The 15,482-nt window shown below is 43.0% G+C and overlaps 1 protein-coding gene and 1 long non-coding RNA gene across 7 annotated transcripts in view; one reads left to right on the top strand and one right to left on the bottom strand.

Moving 5' to 3' along the window:
- FOXP1 (forkhead box P1) overlaps window positions 1-15,190 on the bottom strand; it is a 442,485-nt gene extending 427,295 nt beyond the window's left edge. For 5 of the 6 annotated variants that reach the window (XM_019536645.1, XM_019536646.1, XM_019536642.1 and 2 more), the window contains exon 1: window positions 15,108-15,190. The gene's annotated coding sequence lies outside the window, so the exon portion shown is untranslated. The remainder of the gene's footprint in view (window positions 1-15,107) is intronic. The other variant, XM_019536643.1, reaches the window with a different exon arrangement.
- The window catches only part of LOC109311177, a 3,498-nt gene continuing 3,186 nt past the window's right edge, over window positions 15,171-15,482 (top strand). Inside the window, exon 1 of the long non-coding RNA XR_002101439.1 lies at window positions 15,171-15,254. This is a non-coding gene — a long non-coding RNA (uncharacterized LOC109311177). The remainder of the gene's footprint in view (window positions 15,255-15,482) is intronic.

The raw sequence follows: 15,482 nt of genomic DNA, 5'->3' as shown, positions 1-15,482 counted from the left end.
AAGTTTGCTATAAGGAAGTGTGTAACATGGCATTCCTGGTCACCACGCCAATGCTGCCTCCCCTTCCTCAGCACAGGAAGGTAGGGCAATAGATCCTGAGACCTCCTGGTAAATCTGCAGAAATTCTGTTGATTTGCTCCCTTTATTTATACCTGTGGAGAAACATGGCAACTACACACCAACATGAAACCAAAAGGAGATGAAACTAGCCAAAAAGCCTCTCTGCTATCCCCTCCAGCAAAGACCGCCACATCCGGGGTCGTGCCTTGCTTGCATCCTCCAGAGGTTCTGCATTCGGTTTCCAAATAGAGACTATATCAAAGGAAAGCAGTAAAAGTGTTGTCCAAGGTGACGGGCAGTTTTCACGCGATACTGCAGAGGCCTTGGGGCTTGAGTGAGAACCCCAGACACTAGGAAAATGTACTGATCTACAGGGGCATGGTGCTACCGTCTTGCCTTAGGGTTGCTTTGGAACTGGGGTGGGCAAAATACAGCCCACGAGCCGGGTCTAGCCCACCGATTGATTGCATCCGGCCTGCAGCTACCACCGCGGTCCTCCTAAAAGGCCGAGCCCCACCTGGGAACAGCCCGTGCCACGCTCCACCCTGCGCCTGCCTGGCCAGCGCAAGCAGCTTGCTGGTGGGACTGCTCCTGCCACTGCTGCAGCTGCCTGGGCACTGCTCAGCTCGTCCTGCCACCAGTGGCTCCTTCTCCTGCCCCTGCTGTGCCGCTCCAAGCAGCAGGTAGCGCAAGGAAGTGGCAGCAGGGATGCTCCAGCACGTGGAGCTCCAGTTTCAGCTCCTGGCTGCCTTCCACCTACTCCACCTGCCCGGCACGACAAACAGCCTCCAGTGAGCATCCAAGCGGGTGAAAGGCAGCTCTGCCGGGAAGCTGTGCTGCTGGCTGGGGTCAGGAGCATGGCATTGACAGCCCTAGGTGCGAACAGGTGGGGTTCAGTCCCATGCGTGGCACTGCGGGGGCAGCCATGGATGGAGGGAGTGGTGGACCATCCCTGCACCTGCTCCACATCGCCCAGGCAAGCTCTGCTGCACGTGCCCCTCCTCTACCCCCAGGACCTAATGCAGGCACTCCCCCCACACACGCATGCACGCTCATTCCCTCCCACATACATACACAGTATACAGAATAAGACTTTTTTTGAGCTATTATGCATAAATGGGGACAAAAAATATATTTTTTGAAATAAAATTGTAATATAAATCCAACATTTACTATAACATATGATTTGTTATCTATAATTTGTTTAAATGACATCTTCTGGAAGACTGTGTGCGTGTGGCCCTCGGCAGCTCACCAAAACTCATTCAGTTGCCCACCACCCAAAATCACTTCCCACCCCTACTTTAGAAGCAAAGAGCAGTTTGCACAGAACACGACGCCCCTGCACAAGTGACCGTGCAAGTCAGACCTTGTTCAGACGGAGGCGAGAGACTTCCTCGCACACGGTGGCCAATGTGCCGACACTCGACACTTCCGCTACTTCGGTCCTAGGCCTCTTCCCTACCCGTCGTGCTCCAATACCCAAAGGTTTTGAAGAACAAACACATCACCTAAGAGCGAGATTTTCACCATCTAATTTACACCACCCGCAGCCAACGTGAAAACGGGTCTGTTGGATGGAAAAGTTAGAAGGTCACTGAGATCCTGACCAACCCCATGTCTTGGCTGTGTTTCAGAGCATCTCAGAATGGCAGCAACCCAGTTCCTATCAATTATGTTATATATTTTTGTCATTGTTAACATCCGACTGATCATCTGAGAGAGAACTCTAAAGTGAAAAACCACCACTCTTATTCTGCATTGCTTAGCTTGAAGGGAAGGAAAAAAAAAAAAGTTACACCAACCCCGAGCACTAAAGCTTTCCTGCACCTTCTCACAAAAGGTTTAAGTCTGTGACGGTGTGCCAAACTGCAGCATGACTTCACCCCCTATAATCCCTCTGACACGTGTGAATACCTACGCTATGCCAGATTATCGGTAAGGTGATAACACTTGTATGCTGTACCTGCTTGGCACCATTTGAATGAAGCTCCCTCGGGGCTCCTAAAGTTTCACTTCCTGTTAACACGCACCTGCACCAATTTCAGAAGCAATAAATGCATAAACCATATTTAAAGCTTTAAGCAAAGACCTAATATAAGCCTGAGTGAACCTAACGCTGCATTAACGACCATCCGTGCCATTCACTGAACACCTGGCATCTTCAACTGGTCCTCATACAGAGCCAAACAGAGGCTGTTTTGCATAGGTAGCAGAGGACAGAGCCAGAGCCACGATTTTCCAGTTGCACGCTCAATATTTCCAGCTAGAAAAGATTTGACAGAGTTTACTATACGCAAGCACACACAGCTTCTCAGCTGGCATAAGTCAGTGTAACACTTCACTGAGCTCAAAGGAGCTACACCCAGCTATGTCATGAGAGGGTCTGGCCCTGTACTTGCAAACCACCTCTTATTTTTTAATTCAAAAGCTGGTTATATTACTAACAGATAAACAAATGTATACAAGCTACGCATCCAATTACATTTGATGAACATCTACCCAGGTGATGTTTTTAAGAGCATGGCAACTAGAAACGAGGACCTCTTCTCAAGGCCCTCGTCAAGAAGGGTCAATCTCCGGACCTGCTGACCCAACGGGCTGCTAAAGGGAAAGCAGTAAAATTAAAACAACTGGAAGCAAAAAGAAACCAGTCACAATGGGATTTTGAGCCAATGCACACCACTGACCCAACTAAGTGGTATACTGACAGAGCTCCAAGGAGGAAAACAATAGAAAAAGCCAGGCTTGCATTAGTCCTGTGGCCCCGATGCCAGGTACTGCTAAGCAGACAGCAGTATATTGTAACAGCCCGGATAAGAGAGGGAGATTGGGGAAATACCTGGCAGGTTTCAACGTGATGTGCTAAAAAGTTCGGCGAACAATTGGATTTGTGCCCTTTACTGCTTCTGTGATGCATATATGAGACCTGAAATCTGGTGGGAAACCTCCTTAAATATGCTCCCAGCTATCTGTTCCTTGGAAGAACACGAAGTTTAACCCTCCAGGGACCCTCAAAAGGTAACAGATACTTGCCCTTCCTTTCTATCCAGCCTACTCATACCCTATGAGCCGTGAAAGCATGGTGGTACCAGGAGCCAGACACTCCTCTGAGATGCTCTTTCCTGGCTTTTCATCTGGCTCAAGCCAATTCACCTTCACAAGTATGGCTGTTCCCAAGCCTGCTCCAGCAGGAGTGGGGTAATACTTGTGCTTCTTCCTGTGGGACATTTGCAGAAGAAAGCAGCCAAAGCTGGCACTCTCAACACTCAAAAGAACAGGCAGAGCTCCTAACCCAGCCAGACTGTCATGATGACCGATGCACAGCACATGACAAAAAATGTCAAATTAAAAAAAAAAAGAAAATCCTTATCCTCTTTTAAAAGGGTATGTTGAGACAGAAGTAGGGCGATAAAGGTTTTTAAAAGGAAAGGAAAGAGGGGAAAAAAGCATCCCACCAGAATGTAAATATCTGTGTGTGCTTAGAATAAAGGATCACCATAAAACTCTCAGTAAAGACGACTCCAGCCCACGGAAGTCTGCACAGGACTCCAGCTGAAGGACCTTGGAGCAGCGTGCAGTTTTGCAGAGACAGAATCTGGCACATTGCACTTTACTACTACAAGGGTTTGTGTTCAAGAATTACAGGACAAATCTTGCCGTCCTTTTTTAAAAGTAAGGCAAGTTCACTGTTCTGAATCAGTGGAGGATGTGACTGGGGCCTGTACTAACAGGACTCTGGAAAAAAAAAATGTTAGGAACTGGGGAGTTAGAAGACCGGTGCATTCACTCCACTGTGCCATCCAATTCTGAAAACCTGAAACTGGATTCTGGCTTGGACGTGAATGGGGAATACGGCAGGAAAAGCTGCCCACATCACAAAACCACTCACTTGCCAAAATCTGTGCGGGCAAGACAGAGCTGGAATATAAGAGACCATTCAGTTCACACTTGAGATAAACATGTGGTAGACTCTACTTGGTATCTGGCACAAGCCAATTTTATTCACTTTTATAAGCAAAAATGTAGGGATTCCCCATGTCAGTTCTTCTATCCAATGTTTGGGAGGGGTAGGGGGTAAGCACGTCATATTGTATTCCTAGAGCAAAGTGCCCTGCATAACAAGAACCTATTGATATTTGTCGTACTTGATTTTTATTACACTTCTCTCGCTCTTTCTTTCCGTATAGTTGGAACCTCTCACTCTGTGATTTCCGTGCATCATTTTTTAATTCCATTTATATATTTTGATCTATGCATTGGTGTTGGAGGCTTTCACCGTACGAGGGACACAACCTAGCTCTTCAGAAAGCCTGTTATGGGGAATGGTGGAAGAGTCTTCATTTACACGAAGCAGACCCTGTTCAATTCTGGTTTCATGCATTTCATTTTTGAGCTGCTCTGTCCAACTAGCCTCTTAAACAGCCAAGCCAAAAAAACTGTAAAAATCTTTCTAGAAGATCAGGGACCAGTCAAGACAAACATCACTGAATGGCCAGAGTCAGTGGATTATGCCAAAAAAAAAGGCATCTTTATCTTTCCTTCTAAATTATAAAAGATTATCATTTTACTCAGCAATGACCCTTATTAAATTGAAACTCTGTACATCGGAATTAAATACGTTCTATCCGCTCAAAATGAAGTGTATTATTTATCACTAATATTTAATGACAAAAAACTGATAACTTTCTCCGATTATACCACTGATTTCCTCCAGTCATGCATCATTGGTTTCGTTGGTCATTAGCATTATCACAGTGCATAAACTCGGGCTTATGCAGCAAGTTTGAGAACAGGGGCTAGTAGCCTATATCTGCTATTTTTCCATTTGTTCAGATTTACTAGTTTACCTTCATGTGTGTGGCTCTATCTAATGACATCTGTTATAATCCCTAAAAATCCTACTTAATAAATTTCCATTTCTGAATAACTTGTCTCTGCATGACAAGAATTCCTAAGCAAATCTGAAGTGCTCACTGCAAACTCAGTCTCTCTTAGGCCAACCAAGTGCCCTTTTCGGGTAAGAACATATTGCAGCCAATCTTAAAAACAAACAGGAAATATCCAGGATTCTCCAATTTATGTTTAATGATAAGGATATGCTGGAGTGCCTTAATATTTTTAAGATGAATTCAAAGGTAATGTTGCATTTCGACTTTTACGAAACAAGTTTGGGGGTTTTTTTTACTACTACAGATACTGTTTTTGCAGCAGTGAAAACAACAAATGCACATATTACAACACAAACTGAAATGTACTGAGGTGAGTCTCTGTCTGATTCTCAGTAATATCCTGTAACTAAACGGAAAGGCTAAATAACTAAATAAATGAACACCCATCCTCTGAAGAAAAAAAAAGTAACTGTTCTGTACGCTACAGACCTTCAAATATGGGTGTTACCCACACTATACTTGTGCTAACCATAACTGCACTATGTACTTCTTGCATTTCTTTTTCAAAGTATTTTGAAATACCACATCACTTTGAATGGAAAATGCCTTTTAATTTTTTCAGTGTAGGATTCAAGAGTTTCAACAACTTAAGACCCAGGATCCTGCGGCAACATCAGTGTTAATGCACATGGGATAAAATTGAAGACTGTCAAATGAGAGTTAGCATGGACCATTTCAGAGAACCTTATTCCATTTCCATTTAAATCTGTAGGGGTTTTACTTGAAATGGGAGCAGGACTGGACCCTTGTTACAAGTGCTTGACTTATAAAAAGCCATTATAGTAACATCCTATTGTTGTAAAAGCAAAAAAAAAAAAAAGGCTTGGGCAATTCCAGGCCTCGCATCATTCCTATGAAGTCAGTGGAGTTGCACTAGTATAAATATGGACCACAGCGTTCAGTACAAACATCCAAAGTGACATTTATAATTCTGTGCCTGCAGCAAGGTTCAGAGAATTTATACTCCGGGCCAAACTTGGCTTATACTTAATCAATAGTCACTCCAAGTGATTAAAATGCAGTTGGTTTGTGCTTACACCACATTAGTGGGAACAGAATACTGCCCTTTGTCTGTAGGGCCCGGGCACTGAACTGCACCAGCTTCGGAAGTTCACCCATTCTGCTAAAATTGCATGCTGATAAAAGCACCAATTTTCTATCACTGGAAGAAGCCCTGCTTGGGAAGAGCAGTTATGGAACTTGATACTAACATTATTTTTCCTACTATATTATGCTATTTATCTGCAAACATTACAGTAATTTAACTTCAGCAAATGCCATTCTTTGTCAAGGCGGAAGAGATCTCTCAGTGGGCCGAATCCTGAATGGAGGCTGCATGCAGAGATCCAGGGTGCAGAAAACTAGCACCATTATGACCCCAGCCACTGTGCTTCCTATACACCTGGGTCTCGATTTGGGCCAAAAAAATTATGAAAATATTGGGTGAAATAAAATATATAATTTCAGTCTCAACAAGTGGCCCCCAAGATTAGAGGGCTCATTCCTTGCCACGGCTCTGCCCATCCCCTATGCATGCGAGCCTAAACCTCTGCAGAAAGTTTCAGTGTGAAATCCTGCTCTACTTTTCTCCTTGGCCCAGCTCCCTCTGCACAGCTCTCCCCCAAACACAGTATAAATCACAGCTCGTAGGACAACTCTTGTACCAGAAGAAGGGAAGGATTTAAACCACCAATGTCAAAGCAACTTTTCCCTTGAGCGAGGAGTAGGGGAACTGAGCCCGTATTAACCAAATGAGTTTCTTCTACAGCTAACAAAAATTGGTCATCGGCTGGCAGAAGACAGAGATCCATGACTCACCAACAACTAACTTACCATCACAGCATAAAAGTCATTATTTAAACAACAAAAAAACTCCAAAATTCCCACAAACACTTATGAAGTTTTCCCCTACTTAGTCCCAAATACAGCACTCATTAAATAAGTTCTGTAACAACACATCTGAAAAAAGCCATAAGAAGAGAAGCCAGCATTTGAAAGATTTTCTCTCTCAAAAAAGGTATTTATTCCTACCTAGCCAGACACCAGCACTTTCTCCGGAGTACTTCTTACATGCTGGCCCACAGAGTAACTAACCCTTTGATAGTTGTAAAGTGAGCAGGTAAACTTCTTGTTCACAGTGTTTCGTTAATAAAATGCCTGCAAAATTCTGCCGCCCCTTCCTAAAGAAATATCAGTTAATTACTTAATCCTTCTTAATGAAATGATTAACATCCTTTCAACAAACAAGGCAGTAATGATTTAACGTTACACTGCAGGTTTCATTAAAGAACCAGCGATATGAATACTGCTTCTCTTCTCCGTCGCAGCCACTTACTTCCTCCCCTCCTTTAAATCAGCTCCATTTTTCATGGCTGTGGAGCAACTTTGACTCGGCAGAGTAGGGAAAAAAAAAGACACCTGCATCATTGGTGTTTTATTGTCACACGTCCTATACTCCAGACCCACACAAACTTGAGAACGCAAGCAAACGTGGCCTACTACAAAAGGCAAGCCTGACAGGCGCCTTAGATTTTAATGAAATATTAATTACAATGCTATTAAAACGAAGGTAAAAAATCTGGAAGAATGATTACCCCTCGAGTCAGTGTGGAAAAACACGATCACCCCTGCAGCAAATATACGGTGTAGAAATGGACCGTTTATCTTGCACAGCTGCGGGGGAATGGTGGCTTGGGTCACACGCAACATTTTCAAAAGGATTTGAGAGACGGATGTTTCCCGTATTTACAAGTTTTTGAAAACTGCACCGTTATCACTTCCATACATCTTGAAGGGCCACAATCTTTTTCCCAAAGAAGGGCGGGGGGGGGACACGCAGAATAACTTGATTTTTGTGATTAGCTGAAGCACTGGACATGTAACCAATCCTCCTCACCATGTTATCTTCCTTTATCGCAATCTTTTCAATAGAGACACGACAGTCGACTTAGTATGCTCTCTTGCTCTCAAAAAAAAGTTTGGCATCATTGGCTTTGCTATCTAAATCAGTAATAGTGCATGTCCAGCCCTATAAAACTACAGAGGGTTTCCCAAGTTGCTTTGGGAAGTCCGACTACATTAGTTTGCTGATGTGTTAATATGCTAACCTACTAATTAATGAATAAACAGCTTGGGTTTGGCAATGGGGGGAGGGGTATTTAGCAGAAAACTAGTAGGAGACAGCCCAGGGAAAGACATTTGACTCCAACTGCTAGCAACAATATGACTACACTGGTTGGGAAGTACAGCTAAAAACCAAGATCCAATGTGAGAGAAAGTGCCTGGATTCTAGGGGAGGGATTAATAATGCTGTTAGTGGTCTCCACCAACTTGCCCAACTACGCTACTTTTTCGTTGACTTCCTAGGGTCACCAAGCAGACAAGATTCTTTGGGTGAATCTGATATCTTTTATTAGACCAACTTAAGTAGCTGGAAAACAATTATTAAGCAAGCTTTCGGGTTCAAAAACCCTTCGTCAGGCTAAGGTCACCAAGGCACTCGAGCCACAGATGTCCCCCCCGCGCTTCGCTGTCGGCCAAGGGAAGCGTTCGCTCCTCACTGCTACATGCCCATCCCCAAGGGGAGCTGCAGAGGCTGTGAACAGAACATCCTATTCCAGTCCACATTTCTTCCTCCTCCCTCTCATCCAAGCCTTAATCCTCCCTCCTGTGACTCAGCAGCCACGATCAAAGCACGTGCACACAGTCTGGGAGAGCAGTCTGCTCCTCCAAATGCCATACCGAATCTTTGACCCATCCTCCAGGCATGAGAAAGCAGGGCTGATGCTGCACCCTCCCTGCAGGGATGAGAGCATTGCCGTGGCAGCTCTTCCAGTCCCAGAAAGCCTCCAGAAGTGCAAGGATCCTCACCCCAGCCCAATCTTCTCACATGGCACATCAACACAATTCTCACATAGTCATCTTGCGTGATACCAAAAGGAGTCGCATAAAACACCAGATAGGCGTTTCCTACCTGTTTGACTCCAACATTTCCTATCTGAAAAATCAATTAAACCAACACCAGCACAGAGGAAAGGTTTGTGATGGGCCATCTCCTTCCTACTCACAGAGAAGTTGACTTAAAGATTACACACCTGACACTCTCACACCATGAAGACTGTACATTATTATCCCATTGCATGAGACATCTATTATATCAGAGTTTACATCTGAATTAGCAGCAGATTCAGGCTAACTTATTGAGGCAATAGACACTTGCAATAAAAATGCAACAATGACTAGTACTGTATGGAAAGAATCATGAACAGCAAACAATACACACGAGAATCATTGGAATAAAAAGTTTTCTATTTGCTCATGTTACTTTTTGAAACCATTCCTACCAAGTGGAAGGCTGGAAAAAAAAAAAAAAAAGCCTACAATTATTTCTGAGAACAGCACTCCCAGAAATACTGTAACATACCAGACACATGTCAATATTTCATGACATGGGCTCCATTTCAGTAGATCGGTCAAGATATTTACAGGCCTTGACAGTACTTCTGTCTTTAATTAAATTTTCACACACATACTTTAATGCAATTTAAATAGATTATTAGTTGTCAGAATATAGTATAAATTTTGTTTACGATTTAGTTACTTTAAGTACTTACATTGAGGAAACTCATTTAACCCCATGACTGAGTAGCATTAAGTGTTGAGATGAGACTTCTAAAGAGCTTCTATTGCCCTTTGCACTCTTGCAATAATCTTAAATTACTACAACTTAATTGCAATTTCAAGGCACTAAAATCAAGATGTTTTTAAAACAGCACAGAGAGGGTCAGTGGGAGAAAAAAAAATGACTTAGTCCTATTCAGGGATGAGGGTCTCCTTAAATAGAAGCTGGTTTTACTTAAGTTTTCCTTTATTCCTGTTTTGTTTTGGTTTTTTTTTAACAGAACATTATTTTCAGAACCAGATTGAATAAATAGCTATCAAGGTTACCCTCAGTATATGCTATGCAAATAGCCACTACATAATGCTGCTCATTGAACGTTGAAAAGAGATTGGTGCCAGGAGAACAGATAAAGACAAAGCCCTAGAGCACACTTGCAGAGCAGTCTGTGAGCTAAGAGACAGCCAGCACTTTCTGCAGCTTGGTAGGTCCAGAAAAGAGCAAGAAAAGGATGTTAAAGCACTCCAGACATTTTAATCAATAACTGCCTGATCACCTAAAAGAGGAACAGCTCATTACATCTTTAAACCTAAAAATAACTGAATAATTAACAGAAACATTTAATAAGGAAACTATTAACTAGTTCCTACCATGAAAGTTTTCCCTCCGATTACTGTAGGGTTTAAGCTATCCTACTTCCTCGTTACAGACTATTCAGTGACATCACCTTACTGAAGAAACTGCAGCTTCCCTTCTGATAGAGCAAGAGCTATGGGACTCAAACCATGCAGTAGCTGATGAGATCAGCAGTCTGCGAGTTTGCCTTAGTTAGCGCAAAGGAAAACAATTCCACAAATAGCAAAGCTTTATGAATTGCCTATAGCAGCAAGACAACTGGAAAGCATTCAGCTGACAAAAAATAAAATTCAAATAAAAATAATTCAGTAACTTCACTACGGAGCTGACCCAGTGAAGCACCTAAGCACATGCATAACTTTAAGCACAAGAAGTCGGTGGGACTAAACCTGTGGATAACGCTAAACCTGGGAGGAAGAACTTGGGCCGGAAGCCTGGAAGACCTGCCTGCATTGCAAGAACATGGTAAAAGTCCAAGGCAAAATGTCTAAGCTGCAGTCAGTGGGATAGGATACGTGATGGAAATTATCTGCATTAAACTGTCACAGGTTTAAAACAACCTGAAATCAATTTAATTGTTTCCCCCCCCTCCTTTTTGTTTATGATGAGTGACAAAACAAGGGCCCAATCCAAAGGCAGTGAAGTTACTGGAAGCTTTTCCTTTGAATTCAGTGGGCTTTGGTCCAAGCAAGCAAGAAAGAAATGTCTCTCAGTCCTAAACTTTCACACTTGGGCTGGAGTATTGCGATACATGCATTAGACAACTGGTTGGGGCCAGTGCCTAGCCCCAAACAGCACGAATTTCAACGCAGGCAGAAAGCCACTGAAAACAATTGCCTTTCCATCTCCCATCACCATCGTTTTAATAGTGAACACTGCAATGACTTCTTTCAGTTTTTAAATATTTCCCCCTCTTCTGGAAGTGGCTATAGCAAGCAACTTAATGGGCTGTAAGGAATCTTTGAACAAATGATATGAGTGTGCGTGCGGGGCGCGCACACGTGTGTCTTACATACATAAATATGTCTAGTGTGAAAGGCTTGTATTCACACAGAGTCTTCTGCTCCTATGTGGAACACTTCTGCTGCCCATGAAAATATACGAAATAAAAACCCACAGGGAAAAGCTCCTTTTAGAAAGCACAATGCAAAACTTACGGCTGCTGTGCTACATGCACTCCAAGTTAAGAAAAAGCCTGGACAAACGCTGGCCCTGTTCAAAGAAAAAACAGCTACCTGTGAAAAATCTAGCTCCATCTTCTTCAACCCTCTCTCTGCTGCATAAAAACATTTCAGCCTAGTGCCTTGAAGTTGCAATTAAGTTGCAGTAATTTAAGATTATCACAAGAGCAAAGGGCAGTAGAAGCTCTTCAGGAGACTCCTCTCACCACTTAATGCTACTCACTCTTGGGGTTAAAGGAGCTTCTTTAGTGTAAGTACCTTAAAGTAACAGAATCGTAAACAAAATTTATACTATTTTCTGACAGCAGCTAATCTATTTAAATTTATTAAAGCTTCTCAGAGAAAATTTAAAAAGACAGAAGTACCATTACAACCTATAAATAACTGGACAGACTTGCTCAAATAACTATCTTGCGCACACGTAAGCGTGCATACATTACATAATTCTGCACATCGCACGATGCTAGAAAAATATTTCACATCAAGAATGATGGGGTCACCTCACTCAAAGTCTCAGTATAAGTGGCTGCAAGCCCAAATGACAAACTTCGCTGTCATCCATGAAGTTTGCTGTTGACGGCTGTCCTTTCCTTAATTTTCACAATGCCATGAGACAAAAAAAAAATAAAAATAAAAATAAAAAGATTTCAAAGGCTTAAATGTTTACAGCATTCCATTGCAGGGATGTTAATGCAAATTTAAGCTCTTTTAAAAAGAAAGGTCCCCTCCAATAGAGAGCATTGTGTACAGCACTTGCAATGCGAGTGCTGGATGTCTAATTCCTCACTTTAACTTTCCTTTCCCTGCTCGCACCAGTGTAAAAACTAGCTGGGATACTGTTACTGGTGGAACTGATTTAAGCAGAAAATGTTTAACAGCTATAAACATTACATATTGCCTCAAATGGCTTAACAGCATACATGTGTATGTTTAACACACATACTTTAATTAGACAATAAAAAGTATGTGCTATAAAAAAAAGCTACAGGCTTTGCAATAAGTCATGCAGGATAGTTATGAAACCTGAACTTATAAAACGCATAAAGCACTTATTGTGTGATCTGTAATGCTAATTAAAGAAATACCTGTGTCCAGGTTTGGTTTTGTTTTTTTAACTTCTTCAGGAGCTGTTTACCTGCTCTGTTTCCTGATTGAGGTATGTTAATGTCACAGATTTTTTAATTTTCCAACTTTTCAAAAACCCCATTTCTATTGTTTGGGATATTTTATAGGAAGCAACTCGGTGGTAAATAAAAATGTGCAGAGTTTGCTCTTCAGCATTTGACCAAGAATACAGACTCTTAAAAAAAGAAGTTTTGAATAACCTAGCTGGAAGTAGTTTGTTTGATCAGGCGGCACTTTGCTGTTTGCTTGTTTTCCGTTGAAAAACCTGAGAGATATAAAACACTGAGGCTTGCTGCTATACTTCCTAAAAAGAAAAACAAAACACAAACTCAAATGTACAAAAATAAAACCAATCTACATTAGGGGCAAAAATCAAGTCACACAAATACTTTGTCAAAATCACGGCATGTGCAAAACATGAAATGTCATCCTGATTGGCTGGTACTATATTTAGAAAAATATTACCTTGGCGGCCTGTATTTCAAGAACTGAGTGATATTAAATATATATAATCACAAAGAAATTGTTCTATTTCGCTTCAGACTAACACCTCCGCACACAAAAAAAGACGCTGGTTCCTGACACCACAGAGGTTCTGAGGAGTTGAATTGTACATGTCTTTTAAATGTGTTCTTAATATTATGTTAATGAACTCCATCATTCCCTGCAACCCTAACGACACTCGAATTGTAGGACACTTTACAAATTTATCCAGCAGAGCCCAAAACACAGATTACTCTTTAAAAAAAAAAACAAAAAACAAAAAAAAAAACTAGGTTTGCAAATCAGAATCTGAAGCAGTAGAAAAGGCCGATGGAAATAGTAGATTTTTTTTTCTTTGCAAAGTTATCCTTTGGTTTCACAACAAAGATCAGCATTTGTAATGGTCCATTTCTGCATAAGTGAACATATAGCCTTGCTGCCTGATCGAATAGTCCAGAGCTTTCAGTGAGGCAGCTCCTGACAACAGCCCAGCAGCAGCTTTGTTTGATCTCTACTGCCTTCCTTAATCTGGGTTGTCAAGGTTCACTTGTTGGAGGCTGTTTACTTTACTTTTTCAAAAAAAAAAAAAAAAGTGATTTTTTTTTCTGTCTCTCATACAATGACTAATCCAAAGACTAAGGGGAAAGAATGCTGCCAATGCAAGATGTTAAAGCTACAATACCTTTTTGCAATGAGATTTTAGCCGACACCTTTTGAATGGGAACTAGCGGACAGACAACCTCCCCCCCTTCGTTCATTCTGTGTATTGGTGAGATACTTCTAGATCCTTTTACCTCCTCCCCCCCCACCCCATTTTATTTGAAGAGAGAACTTGAAACCAGTAGTACAAGTTTCCCTTCCTTTTCCTGAATTTAGTTTCAAAGATGCACGGTACCTCCATGACATCCACTTTGTTCTTGTACAACTACAGATAGCTGAAAACCTCTCATGCCTAACTTCTTAAGAAAAAGAGCTGTCTTCTCTGGAACAGAGAACTGTAAAATAATATTCGGCATTAAACACCTACTTCTTCTCTTCACCAAAACTAAACCAAAAGGCTGTAAATGAATGGGATGAGAAGCAAATTTCTTGGAAGACTCAGTTATTTAAAAATAATTAAAAAAAAAAAAAAAGTTTGCCCAATAGATGGGAATATATTAGCGACAGGGGTGTTGATTTAACAAAATTTTCCAACTATTTAGTTGGAAAAGATCTCATAAATGATATCACATTTACCCAAAGGACCTTGTCTGCCATTAGTGCCAGGGCTGTTTTAAGGGAGGTAACCAAAGTCAAGGCAGGAGTTTAGAAAGAAGCTGGACATATAGCCAAGGTAGTCGAGAGGAGGGTTTGTTTGGTTTGGGGGTTGGTTTGTTTTTTAACTAGTATCATTATTCAATCCTGAAGCATTCAAAATGCTATAATATTGTGCAGATCCATGCTATGCAAAGCGTGCCCACATTACTCATTCACATCACAGCTACTAAAAATGAAACCCAAACTTCTGGGAGGAAAAGAAGTTCAGGATGAAATGCTTTACAGGAGACAACTACAGAAGCACATGGGGCGACTGTGCAGCGCTGGGCGCATTATGTCTCAACAGTCAGCATGTGCCAGGGTGGTGGGGGAGTAAAAAGAAGGGGCATTTGAGTCTTTTGGGGGGTTCACTTCAAGCCCCCCCCCCAAAAAAAGGAAAGATCAAAAGGCAGAATGAAGAAGCCCAGTTTTGCATTTGGACACAATGACTTGGAAATAATTCATAGTTATAAAGTGAGGTGGGGGGGGGGAGGAAGCTTGTCACTGTATTTTATAGCAGCACTTCCACTGCGAGCCCAACTCTGCTCTTTAAGGGGGAACAGAGAGGGGGAGGGAGATGCCATCTGGGGCCCGGGGCTGCCCCTCTTGCGCACTGCCCTGAAACCGGGCTGGGGCAGGCTGCTCGCCAGGAGCCGCCTTCGCCCGGGGTCTCCGCGCTGGGGCGGGCGGGGGGCGAGGGGGCAGCGCCGCTCGCCCGCAATGCAAAAGCCTCCAGCCGGTGCCCGCGCTACTTACCGGGCGGGAGCCGGGAGAAGGGCGCTCGGGCAGCGGCCGCCGCCAGCACACGGCTCCTCCGCGAGGCGGCTGCTCCGGCAGGCAAAACTTTGGGCTCTACGGTCGAGAAGAAACCAGGGGCGCTTTCAACAAGTCTCCGGAAAGCAGGTTCGGGCAGGGGGAAGGGGGAGGAGGGGAAGCGGCGGCGGCGGCGCTTGTGGTGCAGGGGAGGGGGAGCGCAGCGCGGGGAGCGGGGCGAGAGCCGGGAGGCGCGGCGGCCGCCGCCGGCCCGGCCCGCTGGTGCGGGGCGCGTGTGTCATGTCATGGGGGGTGTGTGTCTGTATGTGTGTGTATATAGACACACACACGTATTTTTTATATATATATATATATATA

Source organism: Crocodylus porosus, unplaced genomic scaffold, assembly GCF_001723895.1.
Source record: "Crocodylus porosus isolate Cpor-Errol unplaced genomic scaffold, CroPor_comp1, whole genome shotgun sequence".
Classification (NCBI taxonomy): domain Eukaryota; kingdom Metazoa; phylum Chordata; order Crocodylia; family Crocodylidae; genus Crocodylus; species Crocodylus porosus.
The sequence above is the reverse complement of the archived record's forward strand: the minus strand, read 5'-3'. Positions and strand labels throughout refer to the sequence as shown.